The sequence below is a fragment of the Geotrypetes seraphini genome, chromosome 13 (assembly GCF_902459505.1).
Source record: "Geotrypetes seraphini chromosome 13, aGeoSer1.1, whole genome shotgun sequence".
NCBI classification, from domain to species: domain Eukaryota; kingdom Metazoa; phylum Chordata; class Amphibia; order Gymnophiona; family Dermophiidae; genus Geotrypetes; species Geotrypetes seraphini.
In genome coordinates, this window is record NC_047096.1 from 65,197,888 (window position 1) to 65,222,968 (window position 25,081).

Consider the following 25,081-nt stretch of genomic DNA (forward strand, 5'->3'; position numbering starts at 1 on the left):
AATCTGAGCAGTAACTTGTCCAGCCACTAGGAGAACCCATGTCTCCTTGAAACTTGTCACCAACATGCGTCCCACTCCTATGAGTTCCCCTAATCTTCAGAAACAGCTTCGAAAAAAGCCATCTAAACTTTGATTTCCTTAAGAAAGATCAATTTCGGTGCCAAAACGGGCGGCTAACCAAAAATCTTCATTCGGGAAACAACGGGAGATGTGCGCAGGGAACAACGCAATAACTTTTAACAGAACGGAGGCGGAGCTCTGGGGAAAGTGGGTGGGGCTTAAGGAAGGGCGGAGCTCTGTAAGGGGGGGTGGGGGCAGGGCTGGCTTTTTTCCCTTTCCGATTTTGTTTTCGGCCTCACAGGCTGGGAAGGAAAGACAGAAAACATCGACTGGATCTGCGGATCGTTGGAGGTAGCGCCCCCACCGCGGGCTGAAGGAGGTAAGCTGGGAGTGAGAGAGGCACGGATCTTGGCCTCCCCGGATGGCAAACAGATGGGGGAGGGGAGGGGAGGGGGGGGGGCGGGAAGTGGTCAGGTCGGCTCCGTGAGATTTGCGCTGACTCAGGGGGCTTGAAAAGTGTCTGCCCCAGATGCGTTGTTTTTTTTTTTTTTTTGCTTCAGAGTTGGCGGATGGCAGCTGGTTTTATTTTACCTCTTGGGGTGGCTGTACCTGTGACATATCGACCCGTGTCTGTAGATCCACGGGGCTTAATGGATCACTAGTGGGGAGGAGAAGGAGGGAGCGAGAGGGCTGTTATTACCGTCTTTTAGACACATGTCGCAATTTGGGGTTGCACTGGGGCGGGGATCCTCGCTTCTGCCTGTTTCTTGAGCTTTTAGGACTTTCTATGGCAAATCAGCAGATCAATTTGTGCGTGCGTGACTTTTTTTTTTTGCGTGGAGGGGGCGGCGCACTCGAACTCCCCCCCCCCCCCTCTGTGACAAGCATCGCGCAATGCTCCAAATCTCTTTCGCCAGCAGCGAGGCAGATCTCTCTCCCACCCATTTCCCCGTTACTGCTGGTCTGTTAGTTGCATTTTCGTCTTTGGGATGCCAGCAGTGTATTTTCCAGTTGTAAAACTGGCGCACTTGGAAAGGGAGGGGGGGGGGTTGGGGGCGGCTGTCAGGACATCCTGGACAGCCCGCAGCCTTTCTCAGGGACACGTGCGGCCTCGGCCGGAGCCAACGTGAGCGGTACATCCGCTTCATATTTCTCCTTAGATCTCTAAGAGGGGGCTTTGAAGTCTTGCAGGTGTCACGTCAGGGTTGGTGGCTGTGTTTAAACATTCCCTTCCAAACGAGCGGGTTTTTTTTTTTTTTTTGTTTTTTTACATCATTTGGTCTGGGAGGCTTCCTCTAAGCAGCCTAGTCCGAGCTTAACGCGATTGCGAAGCGAATGTTCGGGCGGGACGGTCACCCTCTCGCCAAAGGGTCTTCTGCCCGCGCTGCAGACGTCATTTCCCCTCCCCTCCGTTTGCAGTACAGTATTTCTTAAAGACCTGGAAACAGCCAGCACGAGCTAGATAGCGCCCCCTTCCGGTTCTCGTCTCAATTTTTCACGTCGCCTTCTGAGAGTTCTGTGAATGTTCTCCAGTAACAGCAGTTCTTCTCGCTTGGTAAATGGGCGGTGCAGATCGCTATCGGAAGAGCCCCGTGCAAGCTTGCACGGATACACGTAAACAAGCGAGAAACTCGAGATAGATATGGGGGGGGGGGAGGAGGCCCTATATAAAATGAGCCCAGTTTTTCTATTTTTAAAACGTGGGACATAATATTTATTAAACAACACGGAAAGGAAATCAAAGAAGAAGCTCCCAAGAGGGAAAAATAACACCCAATCCGAGGCAAATATTCGAGTGTAGCTAATACTACAGCTTTCAGCGCCTGCATGCAACGGAAATCAAACGTGCTGCACGCCTTCTGCCCTTTGATGCACATGTTTACCTTCAGCCCTCTGCTGAGTTTGTAAATTTATATTTTTCTCTTGGTGGCTCCTTTTTTTTCTTTCTTTCCTGGCTGAGATCTGTAAAGAGAATGATGGCTTTTTCGTTTGTTTATCGACTGCTCTGTTTGTAGGTTGTTTACTGAATGTCTGGTTGAAAGCCTTTTATGGTTGCACAAGTAATTAGCTCTATGCACTGATACTTTCACATACTGATGCAAGCCTGTAATGCCTTGAGTATTTTGTTCAATTCTGGTCACTGTATCTAAAAAAATATATGTATATATAATGTAATTAGAAGAGATTAAAAGAGCAGATAGAGGTTTTTTTTAATCGCCAACCATGGCAGTAAAAGCTGTAATGCTCATAGAGTTCCTATGAGCATCAGAGCTTTTACCACCGCAGCTGGCAGTAAAAAAAACAAAACAAAACCCTAGCGCAGCTTCATAAAAGGGGTGAGGTTTAAGTATGAGATGCTCCATTCCTTTTATCAAATGCAAAAAAACTGGAATGGTCTATTTCACCAGGACGGCCACCTCTTATACTTAAACCCCACCGCCCACCTCTTTTATGAAGCTGCATTATGGTTTTTTTTGTTTTTTTTTTTTGGGGGGGGGTTTACTGCCAGCTGCGGCGGTAAAAGCTCTGATGCTCATAGGAAAGCCATGGTTGGTGATAAAAAAAAAGCCCTCTGACGTGGCTTCATAAAGGGGAGGGGTTTAAAAAAAATGAGGTTAGGGCTCTTCATCTTGGAAAAGAGACTGCTGAGGGGAGATATAATTGAAGTCTACAAAATCCTGAGTGGTGTACAACAGATAGATAGATATAAGTGATATCGATTTATTTTTGACTCCTTCAAAAATTACAAAGACTAGAGGACATTCAATATTATAGGGAAATAAATTTTAAAACCAATGGGAGGAAATGTTTTTTTTTTTTTTCACTCAGAGAATATTTAAGGTCTGGAATGCATTGCCAGAGGATGTGTGGTAACAGCAGTTAACGTGAATGGGTTTAAAAAAAGATTTGGACACTTTTCTGTAGGAAAAGTCCATACTCTCTTGTTGAGACAGATATGGGGGAAGCCACTGCATGCTCTGGATTGGTAGCATAGAATTTTACTACTGTTTGGGTTTTTACCAGGTACATGTGACCTGGGTTGGCCACAGTGGAAACAGGATACTGGTCTAGAAGGACCATTGCTTTGTCCCAGTATTGCTATGAGAGAAGCCCTTCCTTACACCTTGTCTTATAGCAGCCCAAAAGGGTAAACCATTTTGTCTACAAGTTGGATGGATGGAATCTCACTTTGATACTCTGTCTTAAATTGCAATTTTGCAGTAAGATTTTGCGTGCAAAAGCATGCCTGAATATGCAGCAGGCAAAAAAGGTCCAATCCCCTTTCCAGTCTATTTTCTTGTATGCCGTTCACATAATGGTGGTCAGAAACTTTTTTTCTTTTTGTGTACAGGTAGTCCCCAGGTTAAGAACGAGCTATGTTTTTAAAGCTGTTCTTAAGTTGGATTTGTATGTAACTCAGAACTTGTAGATTTTAAGATTCTTGCTGCTTACCTCTGCTCCCAGCTGACAAAATGACCAACTGTCCCTATCTGTGCTCCCTCTAAGGTACAGCGGCATGCACAACCACACACTGTTCTTAACGTGGCCCTGCATCATTCCTGAATCTGCTACAGGAGAAGTGTATACTGCTCAGTGAAATCAAATGAAGCCGCAACCGCGTTCTTAAGTACGAGCCGTACTGAAGTTGGGTGTCTGTAACTCTGGATCCCTGATTAAGCAGGGAGAGGACCTTGCCTGTGCTTTATACCCTGACAATTTTGCTTCTGTTGATTTCCAATCTGAAAAGCCTTATCCTGCCATTGTGATGTCACAGGCTTCTGACCGTTGGTGACTTTGAGGTCAGAAGAGAGAGTTTTTTTTATCATTACAGGCGAGCGGAAGCAACAAATAAATTGTTTAAGTTGTGGCAACACCAGTGGGCACAGCATCTATCTACTCTTAATGCGTAAACTCTCACTGCCCAACCACAGAACAGGAGCAGTAAGGAGAGCAGCAATACTACACAAGTGCGCACATACACTGTCTACCGCAGAATAGAGATAGCATGAGCATCAGCAGCACCACCACAGGGTTCTGCCATAGAAGAGACAGCAGTGGCACTGCCACCATACACATATACACACACAGTGCGCTGCTGGAGAAGAGAGAAAGAACAGCAGAAGCATCACAGCGTGCGTACACAACACAAACAGTGTGCTGTCGGAGAAGAGAGGGACAGCCGCAGATCCACAACCTCAATTGCACACTTACTAACAAACACACACCGTGCACTGCCAGAAAAGAGAGACAGTACCACCACATACAGTTTTCCACCTTAGAAGAGATAGCAGCAGAGCACACACACACGTCTGCTATAGAAGAGAGACCGCTGCTGAAACACTACCACACACACGTACGTCTGCTATAGGAGAGAGACAGCTGCTGAAACACTACCACACACACGTACGTCTGCTATAGGAGAGAGACAGCTGCTGAAACACTACCACACACACGTACGTCTGCTATAGGAGAGAGACAGCTGCTGAAACACTACCACACACACGTACGTCTGCTATAGGAGAGAGACAGCTGCTGAAACACTACCACACACACGTACGTCTGCTATAGGAGAGAGACAGCTGCTGAAACACTACCACACACACGTACGTCTGCTATAGGAGAGAGACAGCTGCTGAAACACTACCACACACACGTACGTTTGCTATAGGAGAGAGACAGCTGCTGAAACACTACCAAACACACGTACGTCTGCTATAGGAGAGAGACAGCTGCTGAAACACTACCACACACACGTACGTCTGCTATAGGAGAGAGACAGCTGCTGAAACACTACCACACACACGTACGTCTGCTATAGGAGAGAGACAGCTGCTGAAACACTACCACACACACGTACGTCTGCTATAGGAGAGAGACAGCTGCTGAAACACTACCACACACACGTACGTCTGCTATAGGAGAGAGACAGCTGCTGAAACACTACCACACACACGTACGTCTGCTATAGAAGAGAGACAGCTGCTGAAACACTACCACACACACGTACGTCTGCTATAGAAGAGAGACAGCTGCTGAAATACTACCACACACACACGCGCGTCTGCCCTAGAAGAGAGATAGCTGCTCAAGCACCACTACCACACACACACGCGCGTCTGCCCTAGAAGAGAGAGAGCCGCTCAAGCACCACCACCACGCACACGTGCGTCTGCCCTAGAAGAGAGACAGCCGCTCAAGCACCACGCACACGCGCGTCTGCCCTAGAAGAGAGACAGCCGCTCAAGCACCACCACCACGCACACGCGCGTCTGCCCTAGAAGAGAGACAGCCGCTCAAGCACCACCACCACGCACACACGCGTCTGCCCTAGAAGAGAGACAGCCGCTCAAGCACCACCACCACCACGCACACGCGCGTCTGCCCGAGAAGAGAGACAGCCGCTCAAGCACCACCACCACGCACACGCGCGTCTGCCCTAGAAGAGAGACAGCCGCTCAAGCACCACCACCACCACGCACACGCGCGTCTGCCATAGAAGAGAGACAGCTGCTGAAGCACCACCACCACCACGCACACGCACGTCTGCCATAGAAGAGAGACAGACGCTCAAGCACCACCACCACACACACGCGCGTCTTTCCGTAGAAGAGAGACAGTCGCTCAAGCACCACCACCACACACACGCATATCTTTCCGTAGAAGAGAGACAGCCGCTCAAGCACCACCACCACACACACGCATGTCTTTCCGTAGAAGAGAGACAGCCGCTCAAGCACCACCACCACACACGCATGTCTTTCCGTAGAAGAGAGACAGCCGCTCAAGCACCACCACCACACACACGCATGTCTTTCCGTAGAAGAGAGACAGCCGCTCAAGCACCACCACCACGCATGTCTTTCCGTAGAAGAGAGACAGCCGCTCAAGCACCACCACCACACACACGCATGTCTTTCCGTAGAAGAGAGACAGCCGCTCAAGCACCACCACCACATACACGCACGTCTGCCATAGAAGAGAGACAGCTGCTGAAGCACCACCACCACACACACGCACGTCTGCCATAGAAGAGAGATGGCTGCTCAAGCACTCCACCACACACACGCATGCCTGCCATAGAAGAGAGACAGCTGCTGAAACACTACCACACGCACGTCTGACATAGAAGAGAGACAGCTGCCATAGAAGAGAGCAGCTACTGAAGCACCACCACCACACACACGCACGTCTTTCCATAGAAGAGAGACAGCTGCTGAAGCACCACCACCACACACACGCACGTCTGCCATAGAAGAGAGATGGCTGCTCAAGCACTCCACCACACACACGCATGCCTGCCATAGAAGAGAGACAGCTGCTGAAACACTACCACACGCACGTCTGACATAGAAGAGAGACAGCTGCTGAAACACTACCACACGCACGTCTGACATAGAAGAGAGACAGCTGCCATAGAAGAGAGACAGCTACTGAAGCACCACCTCCCCACACACGCACGTCTTTCCATAGAAGAGAGACAGCCGCTCAAGTACCACCACCACACACATGCGTGTCTGCCCTAGAAGATTGACTGCAAAACACAGACACAGTGTTCAAGACGTTGAATGCTTGAGTGTTTGCAATGGCATTGGTCGATGACTGCTACAAAGTGTAAGGGCCTATTTTAGAAAGCCGCACTAGCAGCTGCCTTGTGGCAACAGCCCCGAAGCCCTTTAAATCTCTATGGGTTTCGGGGCCGATACTGCGCTGGAGCCACTAGAGCGGCTTTGTAAAACAGGCCCCCAAGTGTTTAGGTATTAGCTAATATAGCAGACTTAACTTTAAATAAAGGGGCCTATGACAACATGAAGAGAATGTTAAAAAATAAATTTAGAGGTGCAGCTGCAAAGGTCAAAAATATACATCAGGCGGGGGATGTTATTTATTTATTTTTAATCTTTATTCATTTTAAAACCAGCATAAAGTGCAACATATTATCAATCAATTAATTCAATAGACAGCACTCAATTCCTTATAATGATACAATAAATACATAACCCCTTCCCCATCCCCACCCATCCTTCCTAAAAATTTAAAAACATTTAATCTAATGCAATTGAACATTTAACATTTAATCTAATGCCTTATGTATTTTCCTTGATTGTTCTACTTTCCTTTAAATATTTTGTAGTTCACTTCCCTTTCCTTCCTTGTGTTTATGGATTTAAGTCTGTTAATAGTCCTGTATGGACTTAATTATTGTTAAATATTATATTGTATTGTATTCCCCAAACATTGTAATTTTTATTATGTTCATTGCTCAGAAATATGATTAAGCGATCAATCAAAAACCTTATTAAACTTGAACTTGGAACTTGATAAACAACCTTGCAATCCAATAATAAATTAATTACATACCCCCCTCCCACCCACCCACCCATCTTAGATGCATATAATCAAAGGGCTAAATCCAATAACCAATCTTTACAAAATTTTGTCAATAGGTCCCCAAACATCCTTAAATTTTTTATAATGTCCTCATATGTTCAAATTTATAAGTTGCTCTCATATGTTCAAATTTATAAGTTTGGCACAAGGATTCCCACCAAAAACTATAGTTTAATCCCAATTGTTCCAGTTGTACAGCAACTCCCGTCATGATGAAAAGTAATTTGTTGTTAAGGGAAGTTATTAGACTCTCGGTCCTCATTGACTCCAAATGGATAGCCAAAATTTAAGTATCAAGGGACAAAAGAAAAGCAGATGATCCAGTGTCCCTATATCGAGATGACAGTGCCAGCATCTATTTGACTTGGAACTACCTAATTTTTGGCAGGGATGTTATTTAAAAATACCATCCTGGAAGCCCAGACTAGATATATTCCTTGTATTAAAAAAGGAGGAAGGAAAACCAAACAGCGGCCAATATGGTTAACAAGTGAGATGAAGGAAGCTAAGTGGAAGGATCTGAGTGAAAATAATTGTAAACAGCAAAAGGAATGTCAAGTCAAAAGCAAAGCGCCAATAAGGAATGCAAAGAGAGACCTTGAAAAGAAGATTGCACTGGAAGCAAAATCACACAGTAAAAACTTTTTTTAGGTATATTAAGAGCAAGAAGCTGGGAAGAGATTTGTTTGGGCCGCTAGATGACTGAGGGATAAAAGGAGTTTTCAGCCATAGCCTTTTTTTTTTTTTTTTACACTAAAGCACAGGTATTGAAAGTTCATTTACACATACACGTCCTCTTCGTTTTACTATGTCACTGTAGAGGTTTCTACTGCAGCTCGAAGCATTAAATGCTCTGCACTCATAGGAATTCTTGAGCGTAGGGGCATTTTGCACCCCAGGCTGTGGTAGTAGCCTCTACTGCAGTTTAGTTAAAGGTGGGAGGGGGGTGGTGGAGCTTAATAAGATATGCCTTTTTATCAATGTATCATTGGTAGGTGTAAAAACAGAAAAGTTATAGCTATGATACCAAGAAATTTGCTCCATTAAGCAAAAATAATAGCAAATTTTAAGTAAAAACAGCTTTATGTAATCAGTAGGTTTGAGTCACCGCAAAATGAGCTTTTAAAAAAAAAAAAAAAAATTAAATTTTTTTTTCTGATCAAGCATGATCAAATTCAATTTACAGTGTTTTCCAATTTTAAGTTTTTATGGACAGCCCTAAGCACATAAGCAATGCCTCTGCCGGGTCAGACCTGAGGTCCATCGTGCCCAGCAGTCCGCTCACGCGGCGGCCCAACAGGTCCAGAACCTGCGTAATAATCCTCTATCTATACCCCTCTATCCCCTTTTCCAACAGGAAATTGTCCAATCCTTTCTTAAACCCCAGTACCGTACCCTGCCCTATTACATCCTCTGGAAGCGCATTCCAGGTGTCCACCACCCGCTGAGTAAAGAAAAACTTCCTAGCATTTGTTTTGAATCTATCCCCTTCTAATTTTTCCGAATGCCCTCTTGTTCTTTTATGTTTTGAAAGTTTGAAGAATCTGTCTCTCTCCACTTTCTCTATGCCCTTCATGATCTTGTAGGTCTCTATCATGTCTCCTCTGAGTCTCCGCTTTTCCAGGGAGAAGAGCTCCAGCTTCTCCAACCTTTCAGCGTATGAAAGGTTTTCCATGCCCTTAATCATTCGTGTCGCTCTCCTCTGGACCCTCTCAAGTATTGCCATATCCTTCTTAAGGTGCGGTGACCAATACTGAACACAGTACTCCAGGTGCGGGCACACCATTGCCCGATACAACGGCAGGATGACTTCTCTCGTTCTGGTCGTAATACCATTTTTAATAATACCCAACATTCTGTTCGCCTTCTTCGCGGCTGCTGCGCATTGCGCCGTTGACTTCATTGTTGCATCCACCAGGACACCCAAATCTCTTTCAAGGTTACTTCCCTAAACAACAAATAAGCAGAGTGCTCTGCCCCGGAACAGATACTGAGAATACAAACTGAAAACAGAATATTCTATGTGCGTGTGTGTGTATTTGTAGTGGGTACTTATGCTGCCCATGCTAAGACAGGTAATGCTGCAGATCCCATAATGATTTGTGGTAGGTATCAGGTGACCATTGTAATGAGTAGTTCCAGGTAATGGCTCACAGGTGATTATTACTAAAGTGAAATGCGGTTGTAGACCGACAGTGGGCATGAATGCTTTGGTGACATGAGGTAACAGGTGTGTTAAGGTCGGCAGCATCTGCTCTGGTATGTCTGTAATATACAGGTTATATACCATAAGTACTCAAATATAAACAGAGATTTTTGGCCCACAAAAATGATGCACAGTGGGGGTCTTAGTTTATATTTGAGTCTTCCCCCGCCTCCACCGTAAGCCCTCCGAATCCGCCCCAGGCCTAACGTGATTTCCTGGTGGTCTGTTGGTGCATTGGGGCCGGAGTGATTCTTATTCGCTCCTGCCCATTCTTTCCCCGCAGTAAAGATGGCCGCCAAGCTTTCCATTGGCAATCTCATGAGGCCGCCGAGTGGCCATCTTTTACTGTGAAGAAAGAATCAACAGTCTCATGAGGCTGGAGAGCCTCACGAGACTGCTGCTGGAAGTCTCGGCATCCATCTTTACTGCGGAGAATAGGAGCGAGTGGGCTCAACGTGCCCACTAGACCACAGTAGGCCTAGGGTGGGTTATTTTCATTTGGGAGGGTGGGAGAATGGATATGTATGTTAGCTGCTGGTCTGGTGGGTGCGAGATCATACGCTGACTGTGAAAATGGTATCTCAGTTTATATATTTGATTATATACAGTATGTAAGTTTCTGTAGGGGTCACTAGTGCATACTCTTGTAATGTATGTATGTTTTATTTATTTATATAATAATTGTCAGATCAAGGTGGTTAAAAACTTTCCTATCTGTCTAAAAGGGCTCACAATCTAACTAAAGCACCATATTAAACATTTATTAACAAGATTTCACAAAAACTTCAAGAATTCAAATAGTAAAATGTAAAAAGGACAAAGATGAAAACCAAACACAAGAGAACTAAATCAAAATATCATTAAACCAAAACAGATGAGAGCAAAAACCAAAATAATTAAAAACAAACAAACAATTAAGGTCCAATTAATCCCGTCTGAAATTGAGACAATCCAGTGAAAAGACCTGCTCAGCGCAAGGCCATGGAAACATGCGCAGGAGTGGGATAATAAGGGATGTGGAGAATGGGGTCCTTTTTGAGACCTGTATTTTTCTTGGATCACGTCTTCTTTTTTAGTGGTCCACTTGATCTAACTTTCTTTGATTAACTTCAGAAGATACCTTGAGAAAGATAGAACTGACTGACACAGGTACCAAGTCTGTACAATCCTGTAAAAATGACTGAATATCTGGATATGTTTCTGTCCATGCTAAGCTATGCCAGCCTGTACCAGGGTACACCTACCTGTGTCAGTCAGTTCTATCTTTCTCAAGGTATCTTCTGAACTCGCTCATTTGGCTTGTCACCTCTCTTTCACTTTAGATGTTGCTGTGTACTAAGGCAGTTTGGGATTGGGGGTGGGGGTTCCTGATGGTATTCCTGGTTGGACCCCCAAAATTTTAGATGTTGCTGTGTACTGAGGCAGTTTGGGATTGGGGGTGGGGGTTCCTGATGGTATTCCTGGTTGGACCCCCAAAACTTTAGATGTTGCTGTGTACTGAGGCAGTTTGGGATTGGGGGTGGGGGTTCCTGATGGTATTCCTGGTTGGACCCCCCAAAAAAAACCCCAAGACAAGGAATGGAACCGATGTACTGGATTAAGCAAGTTTATTTCAACATGCAAAATAACATCAAAATGTTCAAAATTGACAGACAATGAAATTGGTAGCCTCATACAACAAAGGCCTACATCTCGTCTCTCAAATGTTTTCACGGCCCACTAAATGGAGTAAACGGTTTTCGCAGCACATTGTAAAATTGAAAAATCCTCCCCCCCAAAATTAATTTGAGTTATTTAAAGTTCTTTAAGCTATGCATGGGTAATTGTAACAATGGTGAAACTAAAGTAGATAGATGTGCTTGTTTTTGAGTGCAAATTAACTCAAAACATGGCTCGAAAGTCAACTAGTAAACATGCATTTCATCATCCACCATCTGCAGTCGTTCTCTCTCTTTTATTTTTTTCAATTTAATTTCTGTCAGAGTTGAAAATCCAAGTTTGCAAAGATAAGAAGATCCAAACGGTAACAAAGCCTCGATTGCTTTGTTGTTCAAATTAGGATAACTTAATAAAACTAAAATTACTTGCTGTTAATTTTCAAGGATCAATCATGTCAAAGAATAATGCTTGTCTGGACAGTTGTTTCCTTACACCTGCAGACATAACATTGATAGACTCTTGCCTATGCAATGTACATAAGGGTATACTTACGAAGGGAATTTTTAAAAACAAAGTAAAATTCCGGAATCTCTCCGGGGCACACAGTTTGAGAGACACTGGTCTTCACATATGGACAATGTGGTATACTTCAACGATACCTGTAGACCTTTGCTGTATGAGGCTGTCAGTTTTGAACATTTTGATGCTAGTTTGCATGTTGGAATAAACTTGCTTGATCCAGTACATCAGGTTCACTCCTTATCTTGTTGTTTTGTTTGTTTTGGGTTTTTTTCTCCTGTTTTTGTGGAACATCCAGGTTTTCTGCTTTATTCCTGGATGGAGCCCCATACAAATCTTTCTTTTTCTGCTCTGAGATAGTGGTCTGGTAAGGATTTCTGGGGCAGCGATCTTTCCCATATCTCTTTTTTTTTTTTTTCTTCAGTGACAACCCTGGGCATTTCCAGCAGTCATACTATGCAGGGCTGTGGAGTCGGTAGATAAATGTTCCGACTCCGACTCCTCAGTTTTTTGTACTTCAGACTCCGACTCCAGGTACCCAAAATTTCCTCTGACTCCGACTCCTCGACTCTGATTCCACAGCACTGGTTAATTTTCAGATAGTTAAAATGGAATGTCAAGTTGAGAGAAATGAGCATTTTCGACACCACCTTCTTTTTGCTTTTAATCAAGGTTCTAAGGCCGCAGAAGCTGCTCGCAACATTTGTGCTGTGTATATAGTGGGTGCTATAGCTGAAAGAATCGCTCGTGATTGGTATGCCAAGTTCAAAAATGGAGTCGGTAGATAAATGTTCCGACTCTGACTCCTCAGTTTTTTGTACTTCTGACTCTGACTCCAGGTACCCAAAATTTCCTCCGACTCCGACTCCACAGCCCTGATACTACGGGGTTCTTGCTTTGTCCAGTTCCCTTTTGCTCTTTCTCCCACTTCTTCCTTTTTCCCCAGAGTGGATTTATTTTTTTTGTAGTGTTTGAATTGCAGTATAAAATATACACAGTGGGTTGTTGTTATTTTTTGGTACCTTCTTTGTAGGAAGAGAGCTTTTCTGGTGCTTTGATTGCAGTGAGATGTACCGTAGTCTTCATGTTAATTAGGATACTGAGGTTTCTTCTCTAAATTCAGGCTTCTTGCTACACAGCCTTCCCACCTGCTGCAGTCAAAGTCTCCACCTCAGACCTTAAGTGTACTGCTGCTGCACACATCGATACTGTTGATGGAGGAGCCTCAGGGATATGGGGGTGGGGAAAACAGAAGACATAATGTTTCGATCATGTCCCCTCTCAGTCTCCTCTTTTCAAGGGAGAAGAGTTACAGTTTTTATTTCTCTGGTGTTGCATCGGATGCTGGAGCTTGGTATCTTCCAAGTTTAATAACTGCCTCATTGATGTTTTAGTTAAATTTTGGCCTACATATTTCTATTTTTATTTGTGGTTACTTATTCTTTACTTACTGAGGGCCTATTTGTCTTTCTATGTATAAAAAGGCCAGGTATTGTGTAGCAATGAATGTCTGAAAAGGATGGATCTGTACTAATATTGCTTGTTCAGTTTGCCCAATAGGTGCATTGCAGTATATACGATGCTGCCTTTTAATAGGTAAGCCCCTGCTATGTGACTTGTAGAAGTTAGTGCGGTTATGGTACTTTAAATTTGTGTTTATAGGTTCGGAGTGACCTTTTTGAATATTGCCTAATATTGGATTTGGATTCAGCTCACAGCATTCTCAGTAGTAGCTCTAGTCTAGATGTGTTACATTCAGGTGCACTAAATATTTTTCTGTACCTGAGGCATTGGGGGATTAAGTGACTTACTCAAGATCTCATGGAGTGGCAGTTGAATTTGAACCTGGCTTCTCATGATAGAAGAAGCCAATTGAAAAAAGTAGGGTTTAACAAGGGACTTAAAAAAAAAAAAAAAGAGAGAGAGAGAGAGCATCCAGGGTAAAAGGTAGTACAGTAGACTCTCAGTTAACTGGCACCCATAGGGATTGATAGATGCTGGATAAATGTAGTTTCTGGTTGCTTGAGAGTTAGTATTAAATATAGGCCTAACTAATATTATACCCCATACTATGCCATACCATAAATTGTTCCAGACATAAATTTGAATACCTGGATGTACGTAAGGGTGGCCCTGGTCCCTAGAGGAAATTTCAGATAATTTGAGCCCCTATGTGAGAAGGCCTGTCCCTATAGAGCCAGAAGTTCTCTCCTGAACTTTTGACACTGGAGTGCTGGGGTGGGTGGAGGTGTGTGTATGTGGGGGTGGGGGGGGGGAGGGGGGGAGTTGGGTTGGGTGGGTTTTTCTGGGAGGAAGGGGGTGTTTTGGGTATTTTAGGCCTCCATGAAGGATCAACATGGAGGTCCTTGCGTTGTTTGCTGTTGACTTTGTAGTGATGTTGTTCTGTTTGGCGTGTAGGTTTGAAATATAAAAAATTATTTCAATAAAAATATTTTTTAAAAAACAAAAAAAAACTGTTCCAGACAAACTACCGGACATGTGGTAAGCAAAGCGTGGGCATACTCAAGTGTGGCATGCCAAGTTTACACTTAAATTTCTGCCAGAAATTGTTTTAATTTCATTTTTATTTAAAGTATTACCATATTTCTTTGATTTATTTTGCTGGTTGCTTGAGAGTTCTGGTTGCTTGAGTTCCGGTTAACAGAGAGTCTACTCTAATTTATATTGCATTAAGTCCTCAAAAACAGATATGTACAACCCTACTTTTTTCCATTGGTTCCCCAGTTCTCAGCCTGCTGCTCTAACCATTAGGTGCAGATAATTCATAATCCAAACTTATTTGGTAACTCGGCATTAAACTAAAGGGCAGCAAACCTGAATCCTGGTGGCCATTTAGCAAAATTACTAAGACACCGATGGGCAAATGATTTTGATGGGCAAATCATTAGATTTCTGTCCACTAGGGCTGCTCAGTTCAGGGAAAAAATTTTCAATTTGATTCAATTCAGCCTATTGAATCGATTTTTTGATTCGATTCAATCTTCCTGCCCAATTGGGTGTTGTTGTTTTTTTTGTTTTGTTTTTTTCAAATATCCTGGTGTGATTATTTTGTAGCCTCTTCACCCACCCCACCCCCTTTAACCTCTCCTACCCATGCTGGCGCTGTGGTGTAAACAAACAAACAAAAAAGACTTTTCCTCTCTCTGTTAGGTCCTAGCTCACATTCACTGTCTTAACACCAGTTCTGGCAGGATACACATTTCAAATCTGACATATTGTAATCAGAAAATAGAAAATAAAATTATTTTTTCTACCTTTTATTGTCTGGTCATTATTCAAATCATGTTGGTCCCAGGCTCTGGTTTCTGTTCATCTTCTGTTAACTCACTTGCCAGGGTCTCCTGCCCATTTGATGTTTTCTTCTTTCTCTGTGCTCATCATCCATCTTCCATCTCTGTCCTTCTCCTCCGTTTCCTTTCCTCCTACGAAGGTCTGGGCACCTCTCCTTTTTTTTGTCTCCATCCCCGCAGTCCAGCATTTCTCTAATTACTACTCCCTCCATCCAGTATTTCTATCCCCCCTCCTCCACACTATCCCTTGGGTTCAACTTCTCTCCCTTTCTTTTCCCTCCCTTCCTCCATTCCATTGTCTACCATCTATCTCACTCTCCTCTGTTTTAAGATCCATTATTTTTTCCCCACCTCCCACCCTCAGTTCGGCATATGCCCCTCTCTTTAGAATCCCTCCTCCGTGTACTTCTAATAGCTACACCAGGTGGCCCCCCTGAAAGCTGGCATGCTTCCCCCTTTTCTCCGCCGTCTCGCTTTCAAAACTAATTATGGCCTGCAGAGGATTGCCGGTGATGTAGTGATTCTAGCAGGCTGCCGTTGTCTTACGTCGCACATTCTCTCTACTGTGATCCCACACCTCGTCTAACATCACGTCCTGTTTTGTTCTGGGATGGACCAAAGCAGAGGGAATGTACAGTAGAGACTGATGGCAGCCTGCTAGAATCACTAAATCACCAGGCGTCCTCTGCAGGCCGTAATTAGTTTTGAAAGTAAGACTGGGAGGCCGGACAATGGTGGGGAGTAGGGGAAAACATGCTGGCCTTCCGGGAACCCCCTAAAGCCACGGAGCCGAGGGTACCCACAGTGCTAGCGCCTATGCAGCACTTCCTGACCGACACCCCCCATTTCTCCCCACCACCCCCTTGAGCTCTGACATCGGGCCTGCTAAAGCAGCAGCGGCAGTAGACGGCCAGCAAGAGGCAGCACTTAGGACAGGCTTTTTGCTGCCAGAGCGCTGCTACTCCTGCTTTAGGAGGCCCGAAGGTATGCAGGGAGGAGGGTTGGTCAGTGAATCAGAAAGCCTGATTTTTTAAAGAAAACAAATCGATTCGAATTGGGCAGCACTACTGTCCACTGCTGTTGGACATCACTGTTCACATGGCCAAAAGGATGATGTTTGACTGGGAATATTAAAGTATCTGCTTATATTCCCCTGAATATTGCACATTTTATTCTGTTTAATATGTTCTATTTTGGTATTTTATTTTCATTTTATTATTTATTTTTGTGGAGTGTGTTCAGTGTACATATTACCATCAGGAACAACAGGTACTGGGGGGAGGAGAAAGGTAGCTGTATCAGGGCAACATAGTGAAAGGGTCTTTGCTGTGTCCAAAAGTGCCCTGCCCCCCCCAAATAAAATCAAATTTGTCCCACCATATCCCATCCTACCCTGCGGCAGAAGTGTGATTGTACAACATGTTCCAGAGCTTAACTATTCAATGAAGTAAAAAAAATATTTCCTCCTATTGGTTTTAAAAGTATTTCCCTGTAACTTAATCGAGTGTCCCCTAGTTTTGTAATTTTTGACGGAGTGAAAAATCGATCCACTTGTTCTACTCCACTCAGGATTTTGTAGACTTCAATCATATCTCCCCTTGGTCGTCTCTTTTCCAAGCTGAAGAGCCCTAACTGTTTTAGTCTTTCCTCATACGAGAGGAGTTCCATCCCCTTTATCATCTTGGTCGCTCTTCTTAGAACCTTTTCTAGTGCCACTACATATGTACAGAGAGGTGGATGAACAGACACAGGTGCATGTGTGATTAGTCCATTGTGCCCTTGTGAATGGGGATGATGCAGCCATGGCCTCAGTCCTTCCTCAGTAAACAGTTCTCACTGGGTGTTGTCACACCAGTAACACCAGAAATGCCATACCAGTTTCCACTGGCTTACTGAAGGCCTCTTCTTTTATGCTATAAGGTGCCTGCAGTTTTATTACAGAATCATGGGCCAGTCATAAGCTTCTTCATCTCTTGCTCATGCCAGGCCCTACTGTGAAAATATCAAAGTTCATGGCCAGTGTCCAAGATTTCCACTAGTTGGTCAACACAAGCAAAATGCTGGCAGCAGCATTCTCCCTGAAGCAGGAGACGGGAGGAGGGCTCCTGCTCACTGAAGACTCCCATTCACTCAGGAAAAAGGTGAGTTTCTTGAGAGATCTGAACCTCGCCCTCTTCCCAGTAGCTGGCGTCTGCCTAGAGCCACGATTACTCAATGTGATGCCAGCTCTTGCGATACTTTCTTGCTTGGGGTGCAAGAAGCAATTTAGGTGCTTTCTGCCCCTTGGCATAAGTTCGCCCCTTTGCTTCCCTCTTCTCACATGACCACATTTTAAATAGCATTAACAAGCTGGCGTGCTGCTTTCTCTGCACATCTGGGAGGCATGCGGTTTATAGAAGGAAATATTCTTCTGATGTTTGCTTTGCAGCTTTAAGCTGGAACATGGAGGAACCTTGTACCTCTAGCTTGTATTTAATTATTCAAATATAGTAAATGAGTGGGACCTGTCCCACTGCAGTGTTCACCAGGCTCTGAAAGGCCAGGGATGCTTAGAAATTATTATTTCCGCAGAGTCGCTTCACAAAAACCCTGTTCCGATTGTATCAGTCCTAGCTTATTCAGAATTGTGCCAGAGGAGTGGAAAATGGGTGCAGTCTTCTAGAGACTTCACCCAAATGGCTTTAATGGTTCTGGTGAACTTAAATTGGTTTGATGTAATAAATGTAAATGGAGAACTCTTTCTGCTGAGCAGGCAGAATGACATTAAAAATGGTAGATACTTGGCTACATACTGTAATAATTACAACACACACTCACGATATGTCAAAGATAAATTACCCTAATCACAAAAATGATGAGGAAGAGAAATGATATATTTTCAAACTAAATTATTCACTCATCGATTTCTTCTTCAATCTTCTTATAATTATTCAAATTGATTTATCTTTTATCCTCTTCAAACCACTCATGCTAACATACTGTAATAATAACATAAGGATTGCCATACTGAGGCAGGACGACGGTCTATCTAGCGCAGTATCCAACGTCTACAATGGTCAATCAAGGTTGCAAGTACCTGGCAGAATCTCAATAGTGAAGTTCCATGCTACCAATCCCAGGACAGCTGTGATTGTCCCCATTTCTTTCTCAATAGCATACTATGGCCTTTTCCTCCAGGAACTTGCCCAAGCATTTTTTAAATCCAGCTACGATAACTGCTGTTACCGCATCCTCTGGTAACAAGTTCCAGAGTGAGCTTCACTGTTTGTTGAGTGAAAAATGATTTCCTTATTTTTTTTTAAAGGATAAACAATTGATTCATGTTTGCCCATTCTATGCCATTCAGGATTTTGTAGACCTCTATTGTATGTCCCCTTGTATCCTGCTTCCTACAGCATAAGAGAGTGCACAAACACACACGAGCCTCCCCTTCTCTTTCACGCTCTTTACCATCCCAGAACCAGTACAGGAGGAACAGATGGGCTGTGTAGAAAGTACAGACGAGAGAAGGTGGGTTAGTCTTAGAGCACAAGAGTTCAGAGATTTCCATCACAAGCAGATATCTGTGAAGGTAAGTATTGGAGGGGCATCATCTTTGATGGGTTGAGCTGCTCTGGAAGTGGGAGGGTAGGATATTCAGTGATAGCTTTCCTTCACTTTAAGACACTGGTCACTTACCTAGGTTTGTGAAAGGAAGTTCACTTCTTGGAGCTAAAAGTCTGTAGTAGTGGCATGGAATGTAAAAAACCCAGGACCAGACTCCAGTTCCATTGAAGATGGAGTGGGATATTGTTTTTTTTGTTTTTTTTAAGGGGGTGGGTGAGGGGGAGAGTAACTTTTTGGCATTGCTGATTTCCTGGAAGGTAGGAGTACATCTGGAACTGGCTGAAATTTTGAGATACAATATTAAACTAGGGCAGATACATGCCCACGGTTTTGGTTGGGTGATTCTTTTCTCAGTCTGGAGAAGCAGTGAGTCAGCTGGACCTTACTGTGGTTTCCAGAATTCCTGTGCCTGATACATTTGGTCTTCCGACTTGTCACAGGAGTCAAGATATGAGTTGGTAGATATGTTGGTATCTGCAGCATTTTGCAGTAGAAAGCTGGTATGGTTCATGCTTGCCTCACACAGAAAGAGATTAGTCATTTCCAATTTGTAAAAAGGATTTACAACGTTGCAGGTTCTGTCTTCAGAAGCAATCTGCTAGCCATGGTGTGGTGACCTCAAAGATGTACTTATGCACTCTACTAGAAGATGCATCATTTCTTCCTTCAGATTCTTCTTAAAGGGCAATGAACCTTAGATTCAGGGCTGTGGAGTCGGAGACATTTTGGGTACCTGGAGTTGGAGTCGCGGGTACCAGAAACAGAGGAGTTGAACATAAGAAGTTGCCTCTGCTGGGGCAGACCAGAGGTCCATCCTGCCCAGCGGTCCGCTCCTGCGGCGGCCCATCAGGTCCACTGCCTGAACAGTGGTCTCTGACTAATTTTATAATTTACCTCTAATCCTGTCCCTATAACCTTATTTCTACTCCTATCTGTACCCCTCAATCCCTTTGTCCTCTAGGTACATCTAATCCTGTCCCTATAACCGATTCCACAGCCCTGCTTACATTTCTAGGGACTCTATAGAAGGTAAAGGTGGTGGTCTGAGGAGTCTGTCAGCTGTAGGACTGGAGCGTTTGGAGGGATAGACACAGATAAAGCCTGATGACCTCCTAGGACTGAAGGACAAAAATTTAGTTCTGGGGATGAGTGCGAGTATACAGTGTGCATTACTTCTAGGACTGGATGGCTCAAAAGGTGATAATAGAGGTGTCCTGGAGCAGTAGAAGAGGCTCAGAATGGTTTAAATCTTGTATTTATTTATTTATTTATTTATTCATTCATGAATTTATTCAGATATTCAAGCATTTTTCCCTGTCTGTCCCGACGAGTTCACAATCTATCTAATATACCTGGAGCAATAGGGGAGCAAGTGACGTGCAGCTTAGGTTTGAACCCTCACTCAAGGTGCTGAGGCTGTAGCTCTAACTCCAGTGCTACGCTCTGACAAAGTATGGCAGAAGATTGCATGGCAAACATTGTCTGACAGAGTTGGCAAAACATAGGGCTCCTTTTACAAAGCCACGCTAGCGGGTTTAACATGTGCGACTTTTCATCACGCGCTAACCCCTGCGCTGGCCGAAAAACTACCGCCTGCTCAAAAGGAGGCGGTAGTGGCTAGCGCAGCAGGCGGTTTAGCGCGTGCTATTACGTGCGTTAAACCGCTAGCACGGCTTTGTAAAAGGAGCCCATAGTTAACAAAGCATGGTAAAACATAATATGATAAAAAATGGTGGGGTGAGACACAGTATGGCGAACATAGTACTGCAAATTAGAGCATGGCAAAATATAGCATGGCAAACAGTATTACGACAAATGGCTAACATAGTGTGACGCGATTTGGCAAAAATGGTAAAAGCCAGCATGCATGACGAAACATAGCATGGAAGACATGGAGTGGTAAACTTGGCATGAGAGATTGAAGCATGGCAGACATAATATGGCAAATATAATGGATAGTTTAGTAGGACAAAGATGGCGAAAATGTATGACAAGAGTGCGGAAGAACATTGAGAAAACATGGCATGGTCAGACATAGGACGAAGTACATAGCGTTTGAGACTTGAGACAGTAGAGGGTTGGGGCACTTTGTCAGAAGCTTCGAGGAATTTGGATTGGCACACTCTCTCACAGAGGGTCGGGGAAGAAGCAAGTTCTTATTGCCTTTCTGAAGTTCTAATGATCTTATGTGGGTAGGTAGTTTGTTCCAGAGGCGCAGTAGAAAGTGCGAGTAAGATCTTTTTCTGGCATTCTCAAGGTGGAGGGTGGTCCTGAGAGCACATGAAATCGCTTTTCTTCTTGCTAGTGAAGCGGCTGATTTGAGGTGTAGGATGGAAGTTTGGAGGCCATATAGGCCAGTACCATGTTGAAGAAAAGTTTATAGGCCATTACTAGGCCTTTGAATATATATTGTTTGTCAATTGGCAGCCAGTGGACAGTGCACAATGCTGGGGCAATTAATTAGGTCTCGTATGGGGAGATTCTTCAGGTTATTTGACTAAACATATATGATCTGTCTAACTCTGAGATCTATATTATTCATTTCCCAGTACTTCCCAGGTGTTTAAATATAGAGTCTTGCTTAATTGCCAATTGTTATCCCTAGGTAAATTCAAATGTTAATTGAGCTCTCAATCCCCCATCCACCTCTAGGAGCCCAAAACCCATGATGGATTCCATCAGAAAACCTAATCAATGATCTCCCTTTATTTAACCCTGTAACCTGCCTGCACATCTTACCAGGGATATATAGAAGAACTCTGCCTATCTTCTAAAACAAACGGGACAGACTGCCACATATGGGAAGTCTAAAAGGGAGCTCTCAGTTATTCCAGGCCTCTGCTTAACCTCCCGGTCAGGGAATCCAACATGTTTGCCTATACATACTCACCTAAGGAGGCAGAGTCCTTCCTACCTATTCTCCTGAGTTCACTAAATCTACAGAGAGAGATGTGGGTTTTGTTTATTTTAATTCCAGGCATCCTCTGGAGTAATTTGGGAGAAGAACCATTTATTCCAGCAGATGCTGTTCAAGTCTCCTAATTCTTATCTGTTCCTAAGAGAAAATTGACTTCAGAGTAGGGTCCCATCCTTAGAGTAATCTGGAAGACATTTTGTTCAGTTGGCATAAGAATACACTTTTGCTTATTGTCTGAAGCCAGACACAGTCTCTATAGTAATAACAATTTAAAAGCAAGCATTACTCCCACCCCTGTGTTCCCATTTTTGGCCCCTGTCCTGCCTATGGCAACTGTCCAGGGGAGAGCGGAATGAAAGAAATGGAGGTAGGCTGCTGTTTTGTTCTGGATCCAGGAAAGAAAATCGGACCGGGGTTAACGATTGTGATCTGGGGAGAAAAAGCTAGAGTAATGAAACCCAGATCACTTCTTGCTGGATGCCCTGAAGCCATAAGCTGGAAAGAATTTATACATTGCAGAGAATAAGAGAGAGGGTGAGGATTTTCAGATCTTTACTACAGGTTCCTTCAGAACAAAGTGCAATCTGTCCCTCTTTATCCTGAGCTGTTTACTGTGATAGCAACTAGATGTGATAATCTCCAGTACTCCCCAGAGGAAGCTCTTCCACTAGACCCTTCCACCACTGTTCAATAGAAGATAAATTCCAGAACTGGGGTTCATGATTGGGGGGGTTGGAGAGTGGGGGATAAAACCTGGGAGAAGCACAGGGGCTCCTTAGCTGGAGGGGAAGGGATAAAGCCTGGGAGAAGCACAGGGGATCCTTATTTGGGGAAGAGAGTGGGTGGGGGGTAGGTGGGGGTAAAGCTTGAGAGAAGTACTGAGGATCCTTAGCTGGGGGGAGTGAGGGTAAAACCTTGGAGTAAAACAAAGCTGAAGGGGTGGGGAATGAGGGGTAAAGTCTGGGAAATGCACAGAGAATCCCTAGCTATTTTTTTGAGGGGGGGGGAAGAGCTTTAAAAATCTCAACAGCATTTCAAACATGAGTACTGCACTAAAGTAGATGGGGAGAAGGTGGCGTAGTGGGTTAGAGCTACAGCTCAGCACCCTGAGGTTATGTATTCAAACCCTGAGCTGTTTCTTGTGATCCTGGGCAAGTCATGAGGGTATGCTAAAAAGTTCTCAACCCAACCAACTTCCTAAATCCTGAGTGTTATTTTGACATTGTTTCAGATCATTGATTGAACCATGTCAACGAAAAGTATGGAATTTTCAAGTATGGAACTCAGAGCCATCATGAAGTTCCTATTCCTGCAGAAGAAAACTCCAAAGGAAATCCATGAATGTATGATGCACACATTGAGTGATAAATGCCCATCATACTCCACAGTGAAGAAGTGGTGTGCAAACTTTCAGCATGGAAATTTCAAGACCGAAGATGCGGCAAGGTTTGGGAGGCCTCGAATGTTGTCAGCTCCTGAAATTGTTGACCATGTCCATGACCTGATTTGGCAGATCAGTGAATATCAGCTAAAACAATTGCTGAGACACTACACATATCCAGGGAACATGTTGGGTGTATAATCCACGAGCAGCAGGGTATGCAAAAGCTGTCAGCCAAGTGGATGCCCTAATGTCTAAATGCTAATGAGAAACAATGTCGAGTGGACACTTCCAAGTTGATTTTGCAGCATTTTCAGTGAACTGGTGCCAACATTTTGGAACGACTAATTACTGTTGATGAAACATGGTTACACCACTATGATCCTGCGACAAAACAGTCCATGCAGTGGTGGCACTCAGGTTTTCCAAGGCCAAGGAAATTCAAGATCCAAAATTTAGCAGGAAAAGTCATGGCCACAGCGTTTTGGGATGCAGAATACTAGTGTAACTTGCTGTACCAATTAAAGGAGGCATTGAAAGAAAAAAAAGGAGAGGGAAGCTTCAGAAAGGAATTCGTTTTGCAAGACAATGCACCTGCTCACAAGGCTGGCAAAACGATGGATGTTTTGATGCAGCTGGGGTTTCAGTACATAGACCATCCACCCTACTCATCAGATCTTGCTCCATCTGACTATTTCCCGTTTCCAAATATTAAAAAGAGTTTGAAAGGGCAATAATTTTTGAGTGATTTTGGAGGTGATTGCAACAGTGGAGCAGTATTTCAGTGACCAGACATCAGAGAGTTTTTCAGAAGGGTTACAGAAACTTCACACACAATGTGCCAAGTGTGTTGAACTAAATATTAGTGCTGCCCGATTCAGGAAAAAAAATTTCGATTTGATTCGATTCAGCCTACTGAATTGGTTTTTCGATTCGATTTTCCTGCCCAATTGGGTGTTTTTTTTTTCCAAACATCCTGGTGGGTTTATTTTATAGCCTCTTCATTCCCTTTGCCTTCTCCTAACCACACTGGCACTGTGGTGTAAACAAAATAAACAAACAAAAAATACTTTTCCTCTCTCTCTTAAATCCTAGCTCACATTTGTGGTCTAACACCAGCTCTGGCAGGATACACGTTTCAAATCTGACATATTGTAATCACAAAAGGGAAAATAAAATTAGTTTTTCTACCTTTTGTTGTCTGGTCATTCAAATCTTGTTGGTCCCAGGCTCTGGTTGTCTTCTGATAACTTACTTGCCAGGGTCTCCTTCTTTCTCCGTTCTAGAGGTCTACATGGGAATGGGGATTGCGGGAGTCCCGCGGGTCCGCGGGAGTCCTGTGGGAATCCCCCCCTAACTCACGGGACTCCCACAGGGACCCCCCCTTTAGCCAATGGGACTCCCACGGGGATGGAAGGCTTTGGAAGCAGGGTTCGTCCATATAATATAATGGACACGTCGGCCTTAGTAAAAGAGGGGGTTTATAAGTTAATTACCTGAACAGAAAACAAAAAAAAGGATTCCACCAAAGAGATTCCACAAGGAAAACAGCAGCGCAAACACAAAAGAAACTGTGGAATTGATGATCCTGTCAGATGTAATTGCTGCTTTTTATGGGGATGGGCAGGGATGGAGGTAATTTCTTGCGGGGATGGGTGGGGACGGAGGGGGGCTGTTACCTCTATTTATACTTGAACAGGTTTATATTCATACTCCATATATATATATGGTAACCATTTGTAAAGTTGGGATGGCTAGACAGGAATTTTTCCATATAGGAGGTAATATATAGAAATAAAACAAAAGACAAAGGAAATAAGGTAATGCCTGCATTGAGTTAGTCCAATAAAAGAGGTATTACATTAAGAACATAAGAATAGCCTTACTGGGTCAGACCAATTGTCCTTCAAGCCCATTAGCCCGTTCTCACAGTAGCCAATCAAGGTCACTAGTACCTGGCCAAAGCCCAAGGTGTAGCAATATTCCATGCTACCGATCCAGGGCAAGCAGTGGCTTCCCCCGTGTCTTTCTCA

At 44.0% G+C, this 25,081-nt stretch overlaps 1 protein-coding gene across 3 annotated transcripts in view; it reads left to right on the plus strand.

Annotated features, from left to right (window-relative positions):
- The first annotated feature begins 340 nt into the window (after window positions 1-340).
- The window catches only part of THRA (thyroid hormone receptor alpha), a 268,232-nt gene continuing 243,491 nt past the window's right edge, over window positions 341-25,081 (plus strand). The window contains exon 1 of one of the 3 annotated variants that reach the window (XM_033917906.1): window positions 341-439. The gene's annotated coding sequence lies outside the window, so the exon portion shown is untranslated. Of the gene's footprint in view, window positions 440-1,373; window positions 1,616-25,081 lie in introns of those variants that run through there. The other 2 variants (XM_033917907.1, XM_033917908.1) reach the window with 2 other exon arrangements.